At 42.9% G+C, this 26,361-nt stretch overlaps 2 long non-coding RNA genes across 2 annotated transcripts in view; both read left to right on the forward strand.

The window, feature by feature from the left end:
• LOC311144912 overlaps window positions 1–26,361 on the forward strand; it is a 173,706-nt gene that overhangs the window by 202 nt on the left and 147,143 nt on the right. The gene's annotated exons all lie outside the window — the stretch shown is intronic.
• LOC311144914 lies at window positions 4–25,633 on the forward strand. Its single transcript, XR_014614544.1, has 2 exons — window positions 4–393; window positions 25,207–25,633. It is a non-coding gene; the product is annotated as an uncharacterized lncRNA (long non-coding RNA).

A 26,361-nucleotide genomic window follows, 5' to 3' on the forward strand; every position in this document is an offset into this window, starting at 1 on the left:
TGAGCTGTGCTTGATGTCACAATAATAATAATAATAATAATGACATTTCTATATACAAACTTCCTATACAATAAATTAAGTAATTGTAAAGACAGAAACAGTCTCAAATGCAATTTCCAATTTCAAAATTAAAACGTAATTACCATATTGGTCTAAAACCATTATTTGGTCAACAGTAATAGCCTATCCATTATGTTGACTCCTGCTATGAAAGTATGAGCCTGTCCCTGTTTCTCTGTAGGCTGCTATATGAGCGAGCCACTCTCCCTCCCCACTGTGACACGGAGGAGAGAGAGATGCATTTTGATAAGCAAAGCATATGACTGTTGCTGAAAAATGCAATTTCAAAGCAACTACTGTTGTTCTAGTTACAGAGGAGAGTCATAGCTTTTTGTGAGTATACAACTTATTTCTCACCTCTAAATATTGAGTTCATAGCACGACTAGCTGAGCTGCGCACGCCATTTGCAGTGAATAGGACTACATCAAGTAGCCAAGGCCTAGCACTGGAAAGTTTTGTAGGACATTACATTTACTGATAGATTAATCATTTAGCCTACATTGCTATCTAGCAACAATACCATATTCAGAGTTATCAATCTAGTGTTTTGGGTTCCCACTTCCTCAGGTGGTGAATTATATAGCCTAGACCAATAGTCCTAGGTACAACGATGTCAGCAAATTCATCTCTGAAGAGACAAAAATAAATCTGATCGTTCTGGATCCTATTTTGACTAGTTGCACTTCAAAATATCAATTATGCAATCCCTGGATATGTCAGATGAAATAGCTTACTTTTTTAATCATAGGCCATACCATCTCAGTTGTCTTACTTGGCACTGGAGAAAAAAATCCCTAATGCCGCTAATGGAAAGTATTTTTTATCGTTGCATTTATCGCGATATTACTTTTTGTCCATATCGGCCAGCTCTAGTGTGTAGTGTACTATACTACAGTACACTGCAAAATACTAGAGTAGATACTATACATGGTCACAGGGTACTACAGTAAGTAAGTAAGTACTATACAGTAAGTATAGCAAGTACTATACAGTAAGTATAGTATAGTAAGTACTGTACAGTAAGTATAGTATAGTAAGTACTATACAGTACGTATAGTATAGTAAGTACTATACAGTAAGTATAGTATAGTAAATACTATACAGTAAGTATAGTATAGTAAGTACTATACAGTAAGTATAGTATAGTAAGTACTATACAGTAATTATAGTATAGTAAGTACTACACATGGTCACAGGGTACTACAGTAAGTATAGTAAGTACTATACAGTAAGTATAGTATAGTAAGTACTATACAGTAAGTATAGTAAGTACTATATAGTAAGTATAGTATAGTAAGTACTATACAGTAAGTATAGTAAGTACTATACAGTAAGTATAGTATAGTAAGTACTATACAGTAAGTATAGTATAGTAAGTACTATACAGTAATTATAGTATAGTAAGTACTACACATGGTCACAGGGTACTACAGTAAGTATAGTAAGTACTATACAGTAAGTATAGTATAGTAAGCACTATACAGTAAGTATAGTATAGTAAGTACTATACAGTAATTATAGTATAGTAAGTACTATACAGTAAGTATAGTATAGTAAGTACTACACATGGTCACAGGGTACTACAGTAAGTATAGTAAGTACTATTCAGTAAGTATAGTATAGTAAATACTATACACTAAGTATAGTAAGTACTATACAGTAAGTATAGTATAGTAAGTACTATACTGTAAGTATAGTAAGTACTATACAGTAAGTATAGTATAGTAAGTACTATACAGTAAGTATAGTATAGTAAGCACTATACAGTAAGTATAGTATAGTAAGTACTATACAGTAAGTATAGTATAGTAAGCACTATACAGTAAGTATAGTATAGTAAGTACTATACAGTAAGTATAGTATAGTAAGTACTATACAGTAAGTATAGTATAGTAAGCACTATACAGTAAGTATAGTATAGTAAGTACTATACAGTAAGTATAGTATAGTAAGTACTACACATGGTCACAGGGTACTACAGTAAGTATAGTAAGTACTATACAGTAAGTATAGTATAGTAAGCACTATACAGTAAGTATAGTATAGTAAGTACTATACAGTAAGTATAGTATAGTAAGTACTATACAGTAAGTATAGTATAGTAAGTACTACACATGGTCACAGGGTACTACAGTAAGTATAGTAAGTACTATACAGTAAGTATAGTATAGTAAGCACTATACAGTAAGTATAGTATAGTAAGTACTATACAGTAAGTATAGTATAGTAAGCACTATACAGTAAGTATAGTATAGTAAGTACTATACAGTAAGTATAGTATAGTAAGCACTATACAGTAAGTAGTATAGTAAGTACTATACATGGTCACAGGGTACTACAGTGTGATGTATTGTATACTACAGTACAATATTCTATAGAAAGCACTTCACTTTACGTTAGTATACTGTAGAATTGTTTCATGGTGAGAGAGGACCAGACTTGAATGCAACACTGACTAGTTGTCTTTAACGCATCTCCCTAGCAACAAGCACCAGGGTCATTTTTTATTTTTATTTATTTTATTTCACCTTTATTTAACCAGGTAAGCCAATTGAGAACAAGTTCTCATTTACAACTGCGACCTGGCCAAGATAAAGCATAGTAGTGCGATAAAAACAACAACACAGAGTTACATATGGGGTAAAAAAAACATAAAGTCAAAAAAGAAATACAACAGAAAATATATATACAGTGTGTGCAAATGTAGCAAGTTATGGAGGTAAGGCAATAAATAGGCTATAGTGCAAAATAATTACAATTAGTATTAACACTGGAATGCTAGATGTGCAAGAGATTATGTGCAAATAGAGATACTGGGGTGCAAAATAGCAAAATAAATAACAATATAGGGGTGAGGTAGTTGGGTGGGCTAATTTCAGATGGGCTGTGTACAGGTACAGTGATCGGTAAGGTGCTCTAACAACTGATGCTTAAAGTTAGTGAGGGAGATAAGAGTCTCCAGCTTCAGAGATTTTTGCAATTCGTTCCAGTCATTGGCAGCAGAGAACTGGAAGGAATGGCGGCCAAAGGAGGTGTTGGCTTTGGGAATGACCAGTGAGATATACCTGCTGGAGCGCAGACTACGGGTGGGTGCTGCTATGGTGACCAATGAGCTAAGATAAGGCAGGGATTTGCCTAGCAGTGATTTATAGATGGCCTGGAGCCAGTGGGTTTGACGACGAACATGTAGTGAGGACCAGCCAACAAGAGCGTACAGGTCACAGTGGTGGGTAGTGTATGGGGCTTTGGAGACAAAACGGATGGCACTGTGATAGACTACATCCAATTTGCTGAGTAGAGTGTTGGAGGCTATTTTGTAAATGACATCGCCGAAGTCAAGGATCGGTAGGATAGTCAGTTTTACGAGGGCATGTTTGGCAGCATGAGTGAAGGAGGCTTTGTTGCGAAATAGGAAGCCAATTCTAGATTTAACTTTGGATTGGAGATTCTTAATGTGAGTCTGGAAGGAGAGTTTACAGTCTAACCAGACACCTAGGTATTTGTAGTTGTCCACATACTCTAGGTCAGACCCGTCGAGAATGGTGATTCTAGTCGGGTGGGCGGGTGCCAGCAGCGTTCGATTGAAGAGCATGCATTTAGTTTTACTAGTGTTTAAGAGCAGTTGGAGGCTACTGAAGGAGTGTTGTATGGCATTGAAGCTCGTTTGGAGGTTTGTTAACACAGTGTCCAATGAAGGGCCAGATGTACACAAAATGGTGTCGTCTGCGTAGAGGTGGATCTGAGAGTCACCAGCAGCAAGAGCGACATCATTGATATACACGGAGAAAAGAGTCGGCCCAAAAATTGAACCCTGTGGCACCCCCATAGAGACTGCCATAGGTCCAGACAACAGGCCCTCCGATTTGACACACTGAACTCTATCTGAGAAGTAGTTGGTGAACCAGGCGAGGCAGTCAGTTGAGAAACCAAGGCTATTTAGTCTGCCAATAAGAATGCGGTGGTTGACAGAGTCGAAAGCCTTGGCCAGGTCGATGAAGACGGCTGCACAATACTGTCTATTATCGATCGCGGTTATAATATCGTTTAGGACCTTGAGCGTGGCTGAAGTGCACCCATGACCAGCTCGGAAACCGGATTGCATAGCGGAGAAGGTACGGTGGGATTCGAAATGGTCGGTGATCTGTTTGTTAACTTGGCTTTCAAATACTTTCGAAAAGGCAGGGCAGGATGGATATAGGTCTGTAACAGTTTGGATCTAGAGTGTCACCCCCTTTGAAGAGGGGGATGACCGCGGCAGCTTTCCAATCTCTGGGGATCTCAGACGTTACGAAAGAGAGGTTGAACAGACTAGTAATAGGGGTTGCAACAATTTCGGCGGCTAGTTTTAGAAAGAAAGGGTCCAGATTGTCTAGCCCAGCTGATTTGTAGGGGTACAGATTTTGCAGCTCTTTCAGAACAGTCATGGCTAGAAGGGATCCAGCTTTTGTCAAATTAATGTCAGATTTGACTTTTCTTAGCAGGTTAAGAGAACTTACGCAGCAGGTTAGGAGAATTAACATAGCAGGTTAGGAGAATTAGGTTAAGGTTAGGAAAAAAATGTATCCCTTCTAGCCATTACCACCACCAGCTGCAACTCACTGTCAATCATCCTCCACGCTTGTTTGCAACACTTTAAACTATTTGTCTGATCCTTAAACTCGTGAAAAATACAATACATTATAAAGTACACTCTTATTCAGGACTTACATTTACGTCATTTAGCAGACGCTCTTATCCAGAGCGACTTACAGGAGCAATTAGGGTTAAGTGCCTTGCTTAAGAGCACATCGACAGATTTTTCACCTAGTCGGCTCAGGGATTAGACCCAGCAACCTTTCGGTTACTGGCACAACGCTCTTAACCACTAAGCTACCTGCCGACTTGTTAAAAATATATAAAGATGGAGTAATTCTTACCAGTGCTGTAGAGATTGGAGAAGAGTCTGTCTTGGGGTCTGTAGAGATTGGAGAAGAGTCTGTCTCGGGGTCTGTAGAGATTGGAGAAGAGTCTGCCTAGGGGTCTGTAGAGATTGGAGAAGAGTCTGTCTCGGGGTCTGTAGAGATTGGAGAAGAGTCTGCCTAGGGGTCTGTAGAGATTGGAGAAGAGTCTGTCTCGGGGTCTGTAGAGATTGGAGAAGAGTCTGTCTCGGGGTCTGTAGAGATTGGAGAAGAGTCTGTCTCGGGGTCTGTAGAGATTGGAGAAGAATCTGTCTCTGGATCTGTAGAGATTGGAGAAGAGTCTGTCTCAGGGTCTGTAGAGATTGGAGAAGAGTCTGTCGGTTTTTCTTATGCCCCTTCGTTGTTTATAAAGACCTGTGAATCCCCAATACACCCTCAACATATTCCCACAACACAGAGGCTGCGTCCCAAGTCAGAGGCGACCCACAGGTGGTCTGTTGGGCGGCAGGTAGCCTAGTGGTTAAGAGAGTTGGGCCCCTAACTGAAAGATCGCTGGTTCGAATCTCCAACCCGACTGAACATTTGAGCAAGGCACTTAACCCTAATTGTTCCTGTAAGTCGCGCTTGATAAGAGCATCTGCTCAAATGTAAATGTCTGTTCTCAGTGAAGACCCTCCAACAAACGAGACACATTCTTCATTTGGTGTGCTCTAGAAACTAATGTGTAACCAGGGCTCTGATGTTTGACCAATTTGTTCCCATATGCAACAAAATATTTAACTGTGTGACAAAGAGTTTTATTTTGGGAGCACTGTGCGACCACGAAAAAAAATCTCCTGGATAACAATTGTTGTAATATTAAGGCTTCACTGTACTGTTGTTTCAGAGTGCCCTAAAGAAACAAGTGAGTGCAGATTGGTTAGCGTCATGGTTGCACCATTACTACAGCGTAAACGGCTTGCTTCTAGCCCAACCAGTTCAAAAGATCTGACAAATATTACCGGCGCAACATTTTTATCTTCCTATGGCGGTGCGCCAGGATCGCATTTTACGTTCATAAACCATGTCGTGGGTCATTCTAAAACTACTCGTGCATCGACATCGTTAAAGGGCATGTAGCAGCTACTTCTCAAGGCCAGAAACGCATATAAAAGTAACTTGGAGTCCCCAAGAAAACAATCCCAAATTACGAACTCTTAAATAAATGTTTATAATACCATAATATTGTTCTCCAAAAAAAAGTATTTAGTCAGCCACCAATTGTGCAAGTTCTCCCACTTAAAAAGATGAGAGAGGCCTGTAATTTTCATCATCGGTACACGTCAACTATGACAGACAAAATGAGAAAAAAAAATCCAGAAAATCACATTGTAGGATTTTTTATGAATTTATTTGCAAATTATGATGGAAAATAAGTATTTGGTCAATAACAAAAGTTTCTCAATACTTTGTTATATACCCTTTGTTGGCAAAGACACAGGTCAAACGTTTTCTGTAAGTCTTCACAAGGTTTTCACACACTGTTGCTGGTATTTTGGCCCATTCCTCCATGCAGATCTCCTCTAGAGCAGTGATGTTTTGGGGCTGTCGCTGGGCAACACGGACTTTCAACTCCCTCCAAAGATTTTCTATGGGGTTGAGATCTGGAGACTGGCTAGGCCACTCCAGGACCTTGAAATGCTTCTTACGAAGCCACTCCTTCGTTGCCCGGGCGGTGTGTTTCGGATCATGCTTGTCATGCTGAAAGACCCAGCCACGTTTCATCTTCAATGCCCTTGCTGATGGAAGGAGGTTTTCACTCAAAATCTCACGATACATGGCCCCGTTCATTCTTTCCTTTACACGGATCAGTCGTCCTGGTCCCATTGCAGAAAAACAGCCCCAAAGCATGATGTTTCCACCCCCATGCTTCACAGTAGGTATGGTGTTCTTTGGATGCAACTCAGCATTCTTTGTCCTCCAAACACGACGAGTTGAGTTTTTACCAAAAAGTTCTATTTTGGTTTCATCTGACCATATAACATTCTCCCAATCCTCTTCTGGATAATCCAAATGCACTCTAGCAAACTTCAGACGGGCCTGGACATGTACTGGCTTAAGCAGGGGGACACGTCTGGCACTGCAGGATTTGAGTCCCTGGCGGCGTAGTGTGTTACTGATGGTAGGCTTTGTTACTTTGGTCCCAGCTCTCTGCAGGTCATTCACTAGGTCCCCCTGTGTGGTTCTGGGATTTTTGCTCACCGTTCTTGTGATCATTTTGACCCCACGGGGTGAGATCTTGCGTGGAGCCCCAGATCGTGGGAGATTATCAGTGGTCTTGTATGTCTTCTATTTCCTAATAATTTTTCTTCAAACCAAGCTGCTTACCTATTGCAGATTCAGTCTTCCCAGCCTGGTGCAGGTCTACAATTTTGTTTCTGGTGTCCTTTGACAGCTCTTTGGTCTTGGCCATAGTGGAGTTTGGAGTGTGACTGTTTGAGGTTGTGGACAGGTGTCTTTTATACTGATAACAAGTTCAAACAGGTGCCATTAATACAGGTAACGAGTGGGGGACAGAGGAGCCTCTTAAACAAGAAGTTACAGGTCTGTGAGAGCCAGAAATCTTATTTGTTTGTAGGTGACCAAATACTTATTTTCCACCATAATTTGCAAATAAATTCATTAAAAATCCTACAATGTGATTTTCTGGAATTTTTTTCTCAATTTGTCTGTCATAGTTGACGTGTACCTATGATGAAAATTACAGGCCTCTCTCATCTTTTTAAGTGGGAGAACTTGCACAATTGGTGGCTGACTAAATACTTTTTTTCCCCACTGTAGGCTGAATCTCAATCAATTTGAAAACATCTTGTTTTCTGGTGCTCCTAACATGTTTAAGTTGGGAGTACCAGCGCTACCAATTTTTTTTTTTACATTTCATTTAGAGCCCTGTTTGTAACCAAGTCATTTATTTGTTATTCTAAAATGTTAAGTCAAAAACCTGTAAAAGTCAAATGCTGGAATATTATGTTAATTTACTGTGAAAAGCACTATTTGTTTACACTATTTACTACTGAAATTGTACACGGTCTCTTTACGAATGTCAAGTTGAGCTGACAAGATGCAAGAGATCAGTCATTCAGTCATATTGTTATCATTGAAAATGTACACTGCTAGCTAAAAGTAACTTTTTCATTTAACTTCATGGTGTTAAATGAAAGAACCAAACTGAGACCATTATACTGAAACACAGTTGTTTTATTGATGTCTAAAGGGAGGACCATGAGATCAGAGTGATGCTCCAGCTTCTTCAAGTTGGACGGGTTCCGCTGGAGTACAGCAATCTTTAAGTCATACCACAGATTCTCAATTGGATTGAGGTCTGGGCTTTGACTAGGCCATTCTAAGACATTTAAATGTTTCCCCTTAAACCACTCGAGTGTTGCTTTCACAGTATGCTTAGGGTCATTGTCATTTGCGCCAGACATAGCGTTTTCCTTGTTGGCCAAAAAGCTCAATTTTAGTCTTATCTGACCAGAGTACCTTTATGTTTGGGGAGTCTCCCACATGCCTTTTGGCAAACACCAAACGTTTTTGCTTTTTTTATTCTTTAAGCAATGGCTTTTTTCTGGCCACTCTTCCATAAAGCCCAGCTCTGTGGAGTGCATGGCTTAAAGTGGTCTTATGGACAGATACTCCAAAATCCATTGTTGAGCTTTGCAGCTCATTCAGGGTTATCTTTGGTGTCTTTGTTGCCTCTCTGATTAATGCCCTCCTTGCCTGGTCCGTGAGTTTTGGTGGGCGGCCCTCTCTTGGCAGGTTTGTTGTGGTGCCCTATTCTTTCCATTTTTAAATAATGGATTTAATGGTGCTCCGTGGGATGTTCAAAGTTTCTGCAATTTTTTTTATAACCCAACCCTGATCTGTACTTTTCCACAACTTTGTCCCTGACCTGTTTGGAGAGCTCCTTGGTCTTCATGGTGCCGCTTGCTTGGTGGTGTTGCAGAATCTGGGGCCTTTCAGAACAGGTGTCTATATACTGAGATCATGTGACAGATCATGTGACACTTAGATTGCACACAGGTGGACTTTATTGAACTAATTATGTGACTTCTGAAGGTAATTGGTTGCATTAGATCTTATTTAGGTGCTTCATAGCAAAGGGGGTGAATACATACAGTGGGGAAAAAAAGTATTTAGTCAGCCACCAATTGTGCAAGTTCTCCCACTTAAAAAGATGAGAGAGGCCTGTAATTTTCATCATCGGTACACGTCAACTATGACAGACAAAATGAGAAAAAAAAATCCAGAAAATCACATTGTAGGATTTTTTATGAATTTATTTGCAAATTATGATGGAAAATAAGTATTTGGTCAATAACAAAAGTTTCTCAATACTTTGTTATATACCCTTTGTTGGCAAAGACACAGGTCAAACGTTTTCTGTAAGTCTTCACAAGGTTTTCACACACTGTTGCTGGTATTTTGGCCCATTCCTCCATGCAGATCTCCTCTAGAGCAGTGATGTTTTGGGGCTGTCGCTGGGCAACACGGACTTTCAACTCCCTCCAAAGATTTTCTATGGGGTTGAGATCTGGAGACTGGCTAGGCCACTCCAGGACCTTGAAATGCTTCTTACGAAGCCACTCCTTCGTTGCCCGGGCGGTGTGTTTCGGATCATGCTTGTCATGCTGAAAGACCCAGCCACGTTTCATCTTCAATGCCCTTGCTGATGGAAGGAGGTTTTCACTCAAAATCTCACGATACATGGCCCCATTCATTCTTTCCTTTACACGGATCAGTCGTCCTGGTCCCATTGCAGAAAAACAGCCCCAAAGCATGATGTTTCCACCCCCATGCTTCACAGTAGGTATGGTGTTCTTTGGATGCAACTCAGCATTCTTTGTCCTCCAAACACGACGAGTTGAGTTTTTACCAAAAAGTTCTATTTTGGTTTCATCTGACCATATAACATTCTCCCAATCCTCTTCTGGATAATCCAAATGCACTCTAGCAAACTTCAGACGGGCCTGGACATGTACTGGCTTAAGCAGGGGGACACGTCTGGCACTGCAGGATTTGAGTCCCTGGCGGCGTAGTGTGTTACTGATGGTAGGCTTTGTTACTTTGGTCCCAGCTCTCTGCAGGTCATTCACTAGGTCCCCCTGTGTGGTTCTGGGATTTTTGCTCACCGTTCTTGTGATCATTTTGACCCCACGGGGTGAGATCTTGCGTGGAGCCCCAGATCGTGGGAGATTATCAGTGGTCTTGTATGTCTTCTATTTCCTAATAATTTTTCTTCAAACCAAGCTGCTTACCTATTGCAGATTCAGTCTTCCCAGCCTGGTGCAGGTCTACAATTTTGTTTCTGGTGTCCTTTGACAGCTCTTTGGTCTTGGCCATAGTGGAGTTTGGAGTGTGACTGTTTGAGGTTGTGGACAGGTGTCTTTTATACTGATAACAAGTTCAAACAGGTGCCATTAATACAGGTAACGAGTGGGGGACAGAGGAGCCTCTTAAACAAGAAGTTACAGGTCTGTGAGAGCCAGAAATCTTATTTGTTTGTAGGTGACCAAATACTTATTTTCCACCATAATTTGCAAATAAATTCATTAAAAATCCTACAATGTGATTTTCTGGAATTTTTTTCTCAATTTGTCTGTCATAGTTGACGTGTACCTATGATGAAAATTACAGGCCTCTCTCATCTTTTTAAGTGGGAGAACTTGCACAATTGGTGGCTGACTAAATACTTTTTTTCCCCACTGTAGGCTGAATCTCAATCAATTTGAAAACATCTTGTTTTCTGGTGCTCCTAACATGTTTAAGTTGGGAGTACCAGCGCTACCAATTTTTTTTTTTACATTTCATTTAGAGCCCTGTTTGTAACCAAGTCATTTATTTGTTATTCTAAAATGTTAAGTCAAAAACCTGTAAAAGTCAAATGCTGGAATATTATGTTAATTTACTGTGAAAAGCACTATTTGTTTACACTATTTACTACTGAAATTGTACACGGTCTCTTTACGAATGTCAAGTTGAGCTGACAAGATGCAAGAGATCAGTCATTCAGTCATATTGTTATCATTGAAAATGTACACTGCTAGCTAAAAGTAACTTTTTCATTTAACTTCATGGTGTTAAATGAAAGAACCAAACTGAGACCATTATACTGAAACACAGTTGTTTTATTGATGTCTAAAGGGAGGACCATGAGATCAGAGTGATGCTCCAGCTTCTTCAAGTTGGACGGGTTCCGCTGGAGTACAGCAATCTTTAAGTCATACCACAGATTCTCAATTGGATTGAGGTCTGGGCTTTGACTAGGCCATTCTAAGACATTTAAATGTTTCCCCTTAAACCACTCGAGTGTTGCTTTCACAGTATGCTTAGGGTCATTGTCATTTGCGCCAGACATAGCGTTTTCCTTGTTGGCCAAAAAGCTCAATTTTAGTCTTATCTGACCAGAGTACCTTTATGTTTGGGGAGTCTCCCACATGCCTTTTGGCAAACACCAAACGTTTTTGCTTTTTTTATTCTTTAAGCAATGGCTTTTTTCTGGCCACTCTTCCATAAAGCCCAGCTCTGTGGAGTGCATGGCTTAAAGTGGTCTTATGGACAGATACTCCAAAATCCATTGTTGAGCTTTGCAGCTCATTCAGGGTTATCTTTGGTGTCTTTGTTGCCTCTCTGATTAATGCCCTCCTTGCCTGGTCCGTGAGTTTTGGTGGGCGGCCCTCTCTTGGCAGGTTTGTTGTGGTGCCCTATTCTTTCCATTTTTAAATAATGGATTTAATGGTGCTCCGTGGGATGTTCAAAGTTTCTGCAATTTTTTTTATAACCCAACCCTGATCTGTACTTTTCCACAACTTTGTCCCTGACCTGTTTGGAGAGCTCCTTGGTCTTCATGGTGCCGCTTGCTTGGTGGTGTTGCAGAATCTGGGGCCTTTCAGAACAGGTGTCTATATACTGAGATCATGTGACAGATCATGTGACACTTAGATTGCACACAGGTGGACTTTATTGAACTAATTATGTGACTTCTGAAGGTAATTGGTTGCATTAGATCTTATTTAGGTGCTTCATAGCAAAGGGGGTGAATACATACAGTGGGGAAAAAAAGTATTTAGTCAGCCACCAATTGTGCAAGTTCTCCCACTTAAAAAGATGAGAGAGGCCTGTAATTTTCATCATCGGTACACGTCAACTATGACAGACAAAATGAGAAAAAAAAATCCAGAAAATCACATTGTAGGATTTTTTATGAATTTATTTGCAAATTATGATGGAAAATAAGTATTTGGTCAATAACAAAAGTTTCTCAATACTTTGTTATATACCCTTTGTTGGCAAAGACACAGGTCAAACGTTTTCTGTAAGTCTTCACAAGGTTTTCACACACTGTTGCTGGTATTTTGGCCCATTCCTCCATGCAGATCTCCTCTAGAGCAGTGATGTTTTGGGGCTGTCGCTGGGCAACACGGACTTTCAACTCCCTCCAAAGATTTTCTATGGGGTTGAGATCTGGAGACTGGCTAGGCCACTCCAGGACCTTGAAATGCTTCTTACGAAGCCACTCCTTCGTTGCCCGGGCGGTGTGTTTCGGATCATGCTTGTCATGCTGAAAGACCCAGCCACGTTTCATCTTCAATGCCCTTGCTGATGGAAGGAGGTTTTCACTCAAAATCTCACGATACATGGCCCCATTCATTCTTTCCTTTACACGGATCAGTCGTCCTGGTCCCATTGCAGAAAAACAGCCCCAAAGCATGATGTTTCCACCCCCATGCTTCACAGTAGGTATGGTGTTCTTTGGATGCAACTCAGCATTCTTTGTCCTCCAAACACGACGAGTTGAGTTTTTACCAAAAAGTTCTATTTTGGTTTCATCTGACCATATAACATTCTCCCAATCCTCTTCTGGATAATCCAAATGCACTCTAGCAAACTTCAGACGGGCCTGGACATGTACTGGCTTAAGCAGGGGGACACGTCTGGCACTGCAGGATTTGAGTCCCTGGCGGCGTAGTGTGTTACTGATGGTAGGCTTTGTTACTTTGGTCCCAGCTCTCTGCAGGTCATTCACTAGGTCCCCCTGTGTGGTTCTGGGATTTTTGCTCACCGTTCTTGTGATCATTTTGACCCCACGGGGTGAGATCTTGCGTGGAGCCCCAGATCGTGGGAGATTATCAGTGGTCTTGTATGTCTTCTATTTCCTAATAATTTTTCTTCAAACCAAGCTGCTTACCTATTGCAGATTCAGTCTTCCCAGCCTGGTGCAGGTCTACAATTTTGTTTCTGGTGTCCTTTGACAGCTCTTTGGTCTTGGCCATAGTGGAGTTTGGAGTGTGACTGTTTGAGGTTGTGGACAGGTGTCTTTTATACTGATAACAAGTTCAAACAGGTGCCATTAATACAGGTAACGAGTGGGGGACAGAGGAGCCTCTTAAACAAGAAGTTACAGGTCTGTGAGAGCCAGAAATCTTATTTGTTTGTAGGTGACCAAATACTTATTTTCCACCATAATTTGCAAATAAATTCATTAAAAATCCTACAATGTGATTTTCTGGAATTTTTTTCTCAATTTGTCTGTCATAGTTGACGTGTACCTATGATGAAAATTACAGGCCTCTCTCATCTTTTTAAGTGGGAGAACTTGCACAATTGGTGGCTGACTAAATACTTTTTTTCCCCACTGTAGGCTGAATCTCAATCAATTTGAAAACATCTTGTTTTCTGGTGCTCCTAACATGTTTAAGTTGGGAGTACCAGCGCTACCAATTTTTTTTTTTACATTTCATTTAGAGCCCTGTTTGTAACCAAGTCATTTATTTGTTATTCTAAAATGTTAAGTCAAAAACCTGTAAAAGTCAAATGCTGGAATATTATGTTAATTTACTGTGAAAAGCACTATTTGTTTACACTATTTACTACTGAAATTGTACACGGTCTCTTTACGAATGTCAAGTTGAGCTGACAAGATGCAAGAGATCAGTCATTCAGTCATATTGTTATCATTGAAAATGTACACTGCTAGCTAAAAGTAACTTTTTCATTTAACTTCATGGTGTTAAATGAAAGAACCAAACTGAGACCATTATACTGAAACACAGTTGTTTTATTGATGTCTAAAGGGAGGACCATGAGATCAGAGTGATGCTCCAGCTTCTTCAAGTTGGACGGGTTCCGCTGGAGTACAGCAATCTTTAAGTCATACCACAGATTCTCAATTGGATTGAGGTCTGGGCTTTGACTAGGCCATTCTAAGACATTTAAATGTTTCCCCTTAAACCACTCGAGTGTTGCTTTCACAGTATGCTTAGGGTCATTGTCATTTGCGCCAGACATAGCGTTTTCCTTGTTGGCCAAAAAGCTCAATTTTAGTCTTATCTGACCAGAGTACCTTTATGTTTGGGGAGTCTCCCACATGCCTTTTGGCAAACACCAAACGTTTTTGCTTTTTTTATTCTTTAAGCAATGGCTTTTTTCTGGCCACTCTTCCATAAAGCCCAGCTCTGTGGAGTGCATGGCTTAAAGTGGTCTTATGGACAGATACTCCAAAATCCATTGTTGAGCTTTGCAGCTCATTCAGGGTTATCTTTGGTGTCTTTGTTGCCTCTCTGATTAATGCCCTCCTTGCCTGGTCCGTGAGTTTTGGTGGGCGGCCCTCTCTTGGCAGGTTTGTTGTGGTGCCCTATTCTTTCCATTTTTAAATAATGGATTTAATGGTGCTCCGTGGGATGTTCAAAGTTTCTGCAATTTTTTTTATAACCCAACCCTGATCTGTACTTTTCCACAACTTTGTCCCTGACCTGTTTGGAGAGCTCCTTGGTCTTCATGGTGCCGCTTGCTTGGTGGTGTTGCAGAATCTGGGGCCTTTCAGAACAGGTGTCTATATACTGAGATCATGTGACAGATCATGTGACACTTAGATTGCACACAGGTGGACTTTATTGAACTAATTATGTGACTTCTGAAGGTAATTGGTTGCATTAGATCTTATTTAGGTGCTTCATAGCAAAGGGGGTGAATACATACAGTGGGGAAAAAAAGTATTTAGTCAGCCACCAATTGTGCAAGTTCTCCCACTTAAAAAGATGAGAGAGGCCTGTAATTTTCATCATCGGTACACGTCAACTATGACAGACAAAATGAGAAAAAAAAATCCAGAAAATCACATTGTAGGATTTTTTATGAATTTATTTGCAAATTATGATGGAAAATAAGTATTTGGTCAATAACAAAAGTTTCTCAATACTTTGTTATATACCCTTTGTTGGCAAAGACACAGGTCAAACGTTTTCTGTAAGTCTTCACAAGGTTTTCACACACTGTTGCTGGTATTTTGGCCCATTCCTCCATGCAGATCTCCTCTAGAGCAGTGATGTTTTGGGGCTGTCGCTGGGCAACACGGACTTTCAACTCCCTCCAAAGATTTTCTATGGGGTTGAGATCTGGAGACTGGCTAGGCCACTCCAGGACCTTGAAATGCTTCTTACGAAGCCACTCCTTCGTTGCCCGGGCGGTGTGTTTCGGATCATGCTTGTCATGCTGAAAGACCCAGCCACGTTTCATCTTCAATGCCCTTGCTGATGGAAGGAGGTTTTCACTCAAAATCTCACGATACATGGCCCCATTCATTCTTTCCTTTACACGGATCAGTCGTCCTGGTCCCATTGCAGAAAAACAGCCCCAAAGCATGATGTTTCCACCCCCATGCTTCACAGTAGGTATGGTGTTCTTTGGATGCAACTCAGCATTCTTTGTCCTCCAAACACGACGAGTTGAGTTTTTACCAAAAAGTTCTATTTTGGTTTCATCTGACCATATAACATTCTCCCAATCCTCTTCTGGATAATCCAAATGCACTCTAGCAAACTTCAGACGGGCCTGGACATGTACTGGCTTAAGCAGGGGGACACGTCTGGCACTGCAGGATTTGAGTCCCTGGCGGCGTAGTGTGTTACTGATGGTAGGCTTTGTTACTTTGGTCCCAGCTCTCTGCAGGTCATTCACTAGGTCCCCCTGTGTGGTTCTGGGATTTTTGCTCACCGTTCTTGTGATCATTTTGACCCCACGGGGTGAGATCTTGCGTGGAGCCCCAGATCGTGGGAGATTATCAGTGGTCTTGTATGTCTTCTATTTCCTAATAATTTTTCTTCAAACCAAGCTGCTTACCTATTGCAGATTCAGTCTTCCCAGCCTGGTGCAGGTCTACAATTTTGTTTCTGGTGTCCTTTGACAGCTCTTTGGTCTTGGCCATAGTGGAGTTTGGAGTGTGACTGTTTGAGGTTGTGGACAGGTGTCTTTTATACTGATAACAAGTTCAAACAGGTGCCATTAATACAGGTAACGAGTGGGGGACAGAGGAGCCTCTTAAACAAGAAGTTACAGGTCTGTGAGAGCCAGAAATCTTATTTGTTTGTAGGTGACCAAATACTTATTTTCCACCATAATTTGCAAATAAATTCATTAAAAATCCTACAATGTGATTTTCTGGAATTTTTTTCTCAATTTGTCTGTCATAGTTGACGTGTACCTATGATGAAAATTACAGGCCTCTCTCATCTTTTTAAGTGGGAGAACTTGCACAATTGGTGGCTGACTAAATACTTTTTTTCCCCACTGTAGGCTGAATCTCAATCAATTTGAAAACATCTTGTTTTCTGGTGCTCCTAACATGTTTAAGTTGGGAGTACCAGCGCTACCAATTTTTTTTTTTACATTTCATTTAGAGCCCTGTTTGTAACCAAGTCATTTATTTGTTATTCTAAAATGTTAAGTCAAAAACCTGTAAAAGTCAAATGCTGGAATATTATGTTAATTTACTGTGAAAAGCACTATTTGTTTACACTATTTACTACTGAAATTGTACACGGTCTCTTTACGAATGTCAAGTTGAGCTGACAAGATGCAAGAGATCAGTCATTCAGTCATATTGTTATCATTGAAAATGTACACTGCTAGCTAAAAGTAACTTTTTCATTTAACTTCATGGTGTTAAATGAAAGAACCAAACTGAGACCATTATACTGAAACACAGTTGTTTTATTGATGTCTAAAGGGAGGACCATGAGATCAGAGTGATGCTCCAGCTTCTTCAAGTTGGACGGGTTCCGCTGGAGTACAGCAATCTTTAAGTCATACCACAGATTCTCAATTGGATTGAGGTCTGGGCTTTGACTAGGCCATTCTAAGACATTTAAATGTTTCCCCTTAAACCACTCGAGTGTTGCTTTCACAGTATGCTTAGGGTCATTGTCATTTGCGCCAGACATAGCGTTTTCCTTGTTGGCCAAAAAGCTCAATTTTAGTCTTATCTGACCAGAGTACCTTTATGTTTGGGGAGTCTCCCACATGCCTTTTGGCAAACACCAAACGTTTTTGCTTTTTTTATTCTTTAAGCAATGGCTTTTTTCTGGCCACTCTTCCATAAAGCCCAGCTCTGTGGAGTGCATGGCTTAAAGTGGTCTTATGGACAGATACTCCAAAATCCATTGTTGAGCTTTGCAGCTCATTCAGGGTTATCTTTGGTGTCTTTGTTGCCTCTCTGATTAATGCCCTCCTTGCCTGGTCCGTGAGTTTTGGTGGGCGGCCCTCTCTTGGCAGGTTTGTTGTGGTGCCCTATTCTTTCCATTTTTAAATAATGGATTTAATGGTGCTCCGTGGGATGTTCAAAGTTTCTGCAATTTTTTTTATAACCCAACCCTGATCTGTACTTTTCCACAACTTTGTCCCTGACCTGTTTGGAGAGCTCCTTGGTCTTCATGGTGCCGCTTGCTTGGTGGTGTTGCAGAATCTGGGGCCTTTCAGAACAGGTGTCTATATACTGAGATCATGTGACAGATCATGTGACACTTAGATTGCACACAAGTGGACTTTATTGAACTAATTATGTGACTTCTGAAGGTAATTGGTTGCATTAGATCTTATTTAGGTGCTTCATAGCAAAGGGGGTGAATACATACAGTGGGGAAAAACAGTATTTAGTCAGCCACCAATTGTGCAAGTTCTCCCACTTAAAAAGATGAGAGAGGCCTGTAATTTTCATCATCGGTACACGTCAACTATGACAGACAAAATGAGAAAAAAAAATCTGACCATATAACATTCTCCCAATCCTCTTCTGGATAATCCAAATGCACTCTAGCAAACTTCAGACGGGCCTGGACATGTACTGGCTTAAGCAGGGGGACACGTCTGGCACTGCAGGATTTGAGTCCCTGGCGGCGTAGTGTGTTACTGATGGTAGGCTTTGTTACTTTGGTCCCAGCTCTCTGCAGGTCATTCACTAGGTCCCCCTGTGTGGTTCTGGGATTTTTGCTCACCGTTCTTGTGATCATTTTGACCCCACGGGGTGAGATCTTGCGTGGAGCCCCAGATCGTGGGAGATTATCAGTGGTCTTGTATGTCTTCTATTTCCTAATAATTTTTCTTCAAACCAAGCTGCTTACCTATTGCAGATTCAGTCTTCCCAGCCTGGTGCAGGTCTACAATTTCGTTTCTGGTGTCCTTTGACAGCTCTTTGGTCTTGGCCATAGTGGAGTTTGGAGTGTGACTGTTTGAGGTTGTGGACAGGTGTCTTTTATACTGATAACAAGTTCAAACAGGTGCCATTAATACAGGTAACGAGTGGAGGACAGAGTAGCCTCTTAAAGAAGAAGTTACAGGTCTGTGAGAGCCAGAAATCTTGCTTGTTTGTAGGTGACCAAATACTTATTTTCCACCATAATTTGCAAATAAATTCATAAAATATCCTACAATGTGAATTTCAGGATTTTTTTCTTCTCAATTTGTCTGTCATAGTTGACGTATACCTATGATGAAAATTACAGGCCTCTCTCATCTTCTTAAGTGGGAGAACTTGCACAATTGGTGGCTGACTAAATTATTTTTATCCCCACTGTATGCACACACCACTTTTCCGTTATTTATTTTTTTGAATTTTTCATTTCACTTCACCAATTTGGACTATTTTGTGTATGTCCATTACATGAAATCCAAGTAAAAATCAATTTAAATTACAGGTTGTAATGCAACAAAATAGGAAAAACGCCAAGGGGGATAAATACTTTTGCAAGGCACTGTAAAAGTTCTGATTCAGAACACAGTTTAGAGCTGTGTCTGGGGACCCAAAGGGGAGCACGTTTTGGTTTCTGCCCTATCACTACACTAAAACACTTGGGTGTCACAAGAGTTAATGACTTGTCACTTAGCTTTAAGATGAAAAGTCCAAACATAGATCCACATAGATCCATGCTATGATGATCTCCTGCCAAAGAAAATATAAGAGAATTATGTTGTATTCAAACAAAAATATATGCTATCCAAATAGTGTCCATTATTAAAACAAAAATCTCCATCATTGGGCAGAGTAATGGACAGTTAGCATATTCTGTGCCTGAGCTTGAACTGGGCAGAGCTGGTTTTGATGATTTTGTGGGGGATCCTAATGCCTGCCTCTGGTAGTGTCGACTCACTATGTGGAATACTGTGGGCAAATACACAATGAAAAGAAAACTCAATAAGTCAACTGACAAAATGAGTTGAGTGGGTTGACATGATGTTGACAAGCATTTCAATTTCATCCAAGATCTCACATGCAATTTGGTTTGAATCCAATCAACCATGATCACAACACACTCACCACAAGCAAAGGGTCAGTCTTGGTCTCCACATTGTCTGAGGTCTGTGAAAACAATTAATGGAGAGCAAAGGGGGTGTTAATAAAATTATGCAAACTCGTGTTTTCTTTTGTGGGGATTTTATAAGGCAAAGTGCAGATCTATCATAAGTGTGGCATATTAGGAAATAGGATAGTGGGAGAGTTGGTTAAAACCTCTTAAGGATCTGACCCTTGTTTTCAATTTTCGCCTAAAATGGCATACCTAAATCTAACTGCTTGTAGCTCAGGACCTGAAGCAAGGATATGCATATTCTTGATATTATTTGAAAGGAAACACTTTGAAGTTTGTGGAAATGTGAAATTAATGTAGGAGAATATAACACATTAGATCTGGTAAAAGATAATACTAACAAAAAAACATGCGTTTTCTATTTTTTTTTTTTTGCATCATCTTTGAAATGCAAGAGAAAGGCCAGACAGTGATGTAGTATTCTAGATGGAATTTAGATGTTGTGCACCAGATGGCAGCAGTGTGTGTGCAAAGTTTCAGACTGATCCAGTGAAGAATTACATCACTACACAATATTTTGTGTCAAGTCTGCCAGGAGTTTTCCCAAATATGCCGAATTGGTTTTCAAGTACATAACTATTGAGAACATACAAAAGTGCTATGGTAATACAAAATTTAAGTTTGCACACTCCCAGGACTGTCTTAAATGATGGATCATTAGCTTCCTATAGAAAATGCACTAACCTTCACACATCTAGATGGCCGGGCGGGGTGAGTGTGGAGTCAGAGGTCAAACTGTAGAACCCAGTTCCTACATTTGAATATAAAAATTGATTTTCCAAACGAAACTACACTACATTTTATTTCTGGGACCCTCAGGATGACAAATCAGAGCAAGACTACTGAATGTAAGTACATTATTTACCTTCAGAGGTGAATGTACCAAACCAGTTGCCATGATAAAAGTGTTTTGTTGTTGTGCACTATCCTCAAACAATAGCATGGTATCTTTTAGCTGTAATAGCTACTGTAAATTGGACACTGCAGTTAGATTAACAAGGATTTAAGCTTTCTGCCCATATAAGACATGTCTATGTCCCGGAAAGTTGGCTGTTGTTTACAACACCGTTCTAGTCACATATCGCATGTTGAGCAACAACCGTCCCGTATAAGGGACACCGATCCCGTAGAGGTTAAAATCAGCGCTTAATTTGAGCCAGATCCTGGCGGAACAGGATCTGGTACCTCTCCTTTTTGGACTGTTTGTTCCGGAACCTATTCGCCCGGAGCTGGTACCTCTGGTGGCATTTAAAATAATTTTCACTTTTTGCAGTGTAAAAATGTCTAATAAAAGGAGATATTAAGTTCATTTGAGTTGCCTCTTTGTTAATTCTTAATGTGAAAAAGTAGATTTTCTGTCACGACTTCCGCTGAAGTTGGTGCCTCTCCTTGTTCGGGCGGCGTTCGGCGGTCGTCGTCACCGGCTTTCTAGCTGCCACCGATCTACATTTCTTTTTCCATTTGTTTTGTCTTGATTGTACACACCTGGTTCCCATTACATTATATTATTTCCCTATTTAACCCTCTGGTTCCCACATGGTTCTGTGCGTGTTTGTTCTTTGTTTTGTGTCTAAGACTTATGTGAGCTGGTGTGTTTTCCCTGCGTGGAAATTAGTGTTGTTTATTTTTCAAGTAAAGTACATCGTTTACTCAGTTCTGTGTGCCTGACTCCGTCCTACCGCTGCACATTGACACTTGACAGAAACACACACCACATATGGAGTCAGCAGGTGCATCCAGTCCTCCGGTTCCAGTGGAGGAGCGCGTCCAGCCGCACGTGACGATGCTCCAGAATCTTGCACAGCCTTGGATCGCGTGTTGCAGACCATTGAGTGATGAGAGAGAGGAGGTTTTCCCAAAACCCCATCAACTTCAGATCAACCCACACCGATGTCCACCCCTCCGTCACCTGGACCCAGTAGGATTCGGCTCTCGCTCCCGAGGGCATATGATGGGACGGCTGCCGGGTGCCAGGGTTTCCTGCTCCAGGTGGAGCTCTACCTGTCTTTCAGGGAGAGCGCTTGAGTGGGCCAATGCCGAATGGGGAGGAATAGACGCAGCGTTGGTTCGCTATGAGGATTTCACCCGCCGCTTCTGGGCGGTCTTCGATCATCCACCTGAGGGGAGAGCGGCGGGGGAACGCTTGTTCCACCTCAAACAGGGGAAGAGGAGCGCACAGGACTTTGCACTGGACTTCAGGACCGCGGATGTCCGGGTCATGGTCCGTCCATTCCATCCCCCAGCACCTCCGACCCTACCCCTATGGAGCTCGGAGGTGCTGCTCTAAGGGTGACCGGAGGGGTGGCCGTTTCCTGCACCAACTGTGGCCGCAGAGGGCACACTGCTGGTCGGTGCTGGGGAGGTTCCCAGGGAATCGAGGCAGCAGGCAGGGCACTGGTGGATCATCCCAGGTGAGTAGGCACCCGACTCACCCAGAGCTCCCTGTTGCGCACATGTGTGCATGCATAGAATTTCATGAGTTTTCCCCGCATTCCCAGCATAAGGCGCTAGTAGATTCAGGCGCAGCTGGGAAATGTATTGACCGTTCATTTGCACGTATATTAGGGATCCCTATTGTTCCTGTTGATGTGCCCTTCCCTATACATGCCGTAGATAGTCGTCCTTTAGGGTCGGGCTTGATTAGGGAGGTCACAGCTCCACTCTGTATGAAAATGCAGGAGGGTCATGAGGAGAGAATTAGTCTCTTCCTGATCGATTCTCCTGCGTTTCCTGTGGTGTTGGGGCTTCCCTGCTTCCTCTCATGACCCCACTATTTCGTGGCAACAGAGGGCTCTCAAGGGATGGTCACGTCAGTGCTCAGGGAGGTGTGTAGGTGTTTCCATTGGTGCAACTATGGTGGAGAGTCCAAACCAGGTATCCACAATACATATTCCCCCGAATATGCCGATTTGGCTCTCGCCTTCTGTAAAAAGAAGGCGACTCAACTACCACCCCATCGACAGGGGAATTGTGTGATAAATCTCCAGGAAGGCGCAGCACTTCCCAGGAGTCACGTGTATCCTCTGTCTCAGGAGGAGACGGCGGCTATGGAAACATATGTCTCCGAATCTCTGGGACAGGGATACATTCGGCCTTCCACTTCACCTGCCTCCTCAAGTTTATTTTTTGTGAAGAAGAAGGATGGAGGTTTACGCCTGTGCATTGACTATCAAGGTCTAAATCAGATCACTGTGAAGTATAGTTACCCACTGCCTCTCATAGCCAGTGTGACAGAGTCATTGCACAGGGCGCGCTTCTTCACCAAATTGGATCTCAGGAGCGCTTACAACCTGGTGCGTATCCGGGAGGGGGATGAGTGGAAGACGGCATTTAGTACCACCTCTGGGCACTATGAGTACCTCGTCATGCTGTACGGGTTGATGAATGCTCCATCAGTCTTCCAATCCCTCGTAGACAAGATTTTCAGGGACCTGCACGGGTAGGGTGTAGTGGTGTATATAGATGACATTCTAATATACTCCGCTACACGCGCCGAGCATGTGTCCCTGGTGCGCAAGGTGCTTGGTCGACTGTCGGAGCATGACCTGTACGTCAAGGCTGACAAATGTATGTTCTTCCAACAGTCCATCTCCTTCCTAGGGTACCGCCTGTCCGCATCAGGGGTGGAGATGGAGAATGTCCGCATTTCAGCCGTGCATAATTGGCCGACTCCAACCACGGTAAAGGAGGTGCAGCGGTTCTTAGGGTTTGCCAACTACTACTGGAGGTTTATCCGGGGCTTTGGACAGGTAGCGGCTCCCATTACCTCCTTGCTGAAGGTGGGACCGGTGCGACTGCACTGGGGTGGACAGGGCTTTTGGTCACCTGAAGGCTCTGTTTACCTCGGCTCCCATGCTGGCTCATCCTGATCCCTCCTTGGCATTCATAGTAGAGGTGGAAGCGTCCGAGGCTGCGATAGGAGCTGTGCTGTCTCAGCGCTCGGGTACGCCACCAAAGCTCCACCCCTGTGCTTTCTTTTTGAAGAAGCTCAGCCCGGCAGAGCGAAACTATGATGTGGGGGACCGGGAGCTGTTAGCTGTTGTCAAGGCTCTGAAGGCGTGGAGGCATTGGCTTGAGGGGGCTAAACACCCTTTCCTCATTTGGACTGACCACCGCAATCTGGAGTACATCCGGGGCGGCGAGGAGACTGAACCCTCGCCAGGCAAGGTGGGCCATGTTTTTCACCCGTTTTGTTTTCACTCTATCCTACAGACCAGGTTCCCAGAACGCTAAGGCAGACGCACTGTCCCGGATGTATGACACAGAGGAACAGTCCACAGATCCCACTCCCATTCTTCCAGCTTCTTGCCTGGTGGCACCGGTGGTATGGGAGGTTGACGCAGACATCGAGCGGGCATTATGTACAGAGCCCACTCCACCCAGTGTCCAGTTGGTCGTCTGTATGTTCCGTCTGATGTCCGCGATCGATTGATAATATAATAATATATAATAATATAATGCCATTTAGCAGACGCTTTTATCCAAAGCGACTTACAGTCAAGTGTGCATAAATTTTTACGTATGGGTGGTCCCGGGGATCGAACCGACTACCCTGGCGTTACAAGCGCCATGCTCTACCAATTGAGCTACAGAGGACCTGTTGGGCCCACACGTCACCCTCCTCTGGTCATCCTGGCATCGGTCGGATAGTGCGCTGTCTTAGTGAGAAGTACTGGTGGCCCACTTTAGCTAAGGACGTGAGGGTTTATGTTTCCTCCTGCTCGGTGTGCGCCCAGTGCAAGGCACCTAGACACCTGCCCAGAGGGAAATTACAACCCCTACCCGTTCCACAACGGCCGTGGTCACACCTTTCAGTGGACTTCGTGACGGATCTTCCTCCGTCACAAGGTAACACCACGATCCTGGTCGTTGTGGATCGGTTTTCTAAGTCCTGCCGTCTCCTTCCTTTGCCCGGTCTCCCTACGGCCCTACAGACTGCGGAGGCCCTGTTTACCCACGTCTTCCGGCACTACGGGGTGCCTGAGGATATAGTGTCTGATCGGGGTCCCCAGTTCACATCGAGGGTCTGGAGGGCATTCATGGAACGTCTGGGGCTCTCGGTCAGCCTGACCTCAGGTTTTCACCCCGAGATTAATGGGCAGGTGGAGAGAGTTAACCAGGGTGTGGGTAGGTTTCTGCGGTCCTATTGCCAGGACTGGCCGGGGGAGTGGGCGGCTTTCATCCCCTGGGCAGAGATGGCCCAAAACTCCCTTCGCCACTCCTCCACTAACATGTCTCCGTTTCAGTGTGTACTAGGTTATCAGCCGGTCCTGCGGTGGATGAATGGTTTTGGCGCTCGGAGACATGGGATGCTGCCCATGTGCGCCTGCAACGGGCCATCAGGTGACAGAAGGCGAGCGCCGACCACCACCGCAGTGAGGCCCCGGTGTATGCACCGGGGGACCGGGTCTGGCTCTCGACCCGAAACCTGCCCCTTCGCCTGCCCTGCCGGAAGCTGGGTCCGCGGTTTGTGGGCCATTTAAAGTCCTGAGGAGACTGAACGAGGTATGCTATAGGTTACAGCTCCCCCTGATTACCATATTAACCCCTCGTTCCATGTGTCTTTCCTCAGGCCGGTGGTGGCAGGTCCGCTCCAGCAGACTGAGGTGCAGGAGGTTCCTCCGCCCCTTCTGGACATCGAGGGGGTCCTGGCGTACTGTACGAGCCATCATGGTGGAGCCGGGCGTCAGGGGGGGGTACTGTCACGACTTCCGCCGAAGTTGGTGCCTCTCCTTGTTTGGGCGGCATTCGGCGGATGTTGTCACCGGCTTTTTAGCTGCCACCGATCTACGTTTCTTTTTCCATTTGTTTTGTCTTGATTGTACACACCTGGTTCCCATTCCATTATATTATTTCCCAATTTAACCCTCTAGTTCCCACATGGTTCTGTGCTTGTTTGTTCTTTGTTCTTTGTGTCTAAGACTTATGTGAGCTGGTGTGTTTTCCCTGCGTGGAAATTAGTGTTGTTTATTTTTTGAGTAAAGTACGTTGTTTACTCAGTTCTGTGTCCTGCGCCTGACTCCGTCCTACCGCTGCACATTGACACTTGACATTTTCAGCCCGGGTATGATATTTTAAGAGTTGATTCGGTTTGGACCAACCCGGACTTATGGTTTGAGACCAATGCATGGCCGTGGCTGTGTGAGAAGCACGCCTATATCTCTCACTTTATACAGTATGATCTCTCTCCCTTTCTTTGCTCTGATAGACATGAGCATGCAACTGTCATCTTTCCAGCGTTGCACTTCATCATTTATTTCCTTATCGAATCACAGGTTAGAAAGCAAATGGCTCCTACTGAAAAGAGAACACTAATCTAAAGTCTGCTGTAGGCTACCAAAATATTTAATAAACTTTTGGCACGAACTTGTCGGCCACCTACAGCGAGTAAGCTGCGTATCATTGGGTGAGACAGTCAAACTGGAAAGCATTTTTTGGACTATGATTTAAAATATGTCTCCACACACCTAGGCCTAAGCTATTGATGGATTCAAGACAGGGTTATTTTTACTGATCTAAGATTCTCAGTTTGTCAGTGTCAAAGTAGCCTGTCTTTTAAATCATTTGTTTGGTATTAAAAAAATATGCTGCCAAAGTCTCCGGTCATGTAAAATGGATGAAATGCGTTTATAAAAGGCCACATTTTTTCCCGGACCCTTGGCTACTAAAAATGTTCCCCATGTGTGCAACTTCTGTAAGTGCCTCTACTGCTCTATGCCACTACGCA

Source organism: Coregonus lavaretus, assembly GCF_964263955.1.
Source record: "Coregonus lavaretus genome assembly, chromosome: 17".
In the NCBI taxonomy this organism is placed as follows: Eukaryota; Metazoa; Chordata; class Actinopteri; order Salmoniformes; family Salmonidae; genus Coregonus; species Coregonus lavaretus.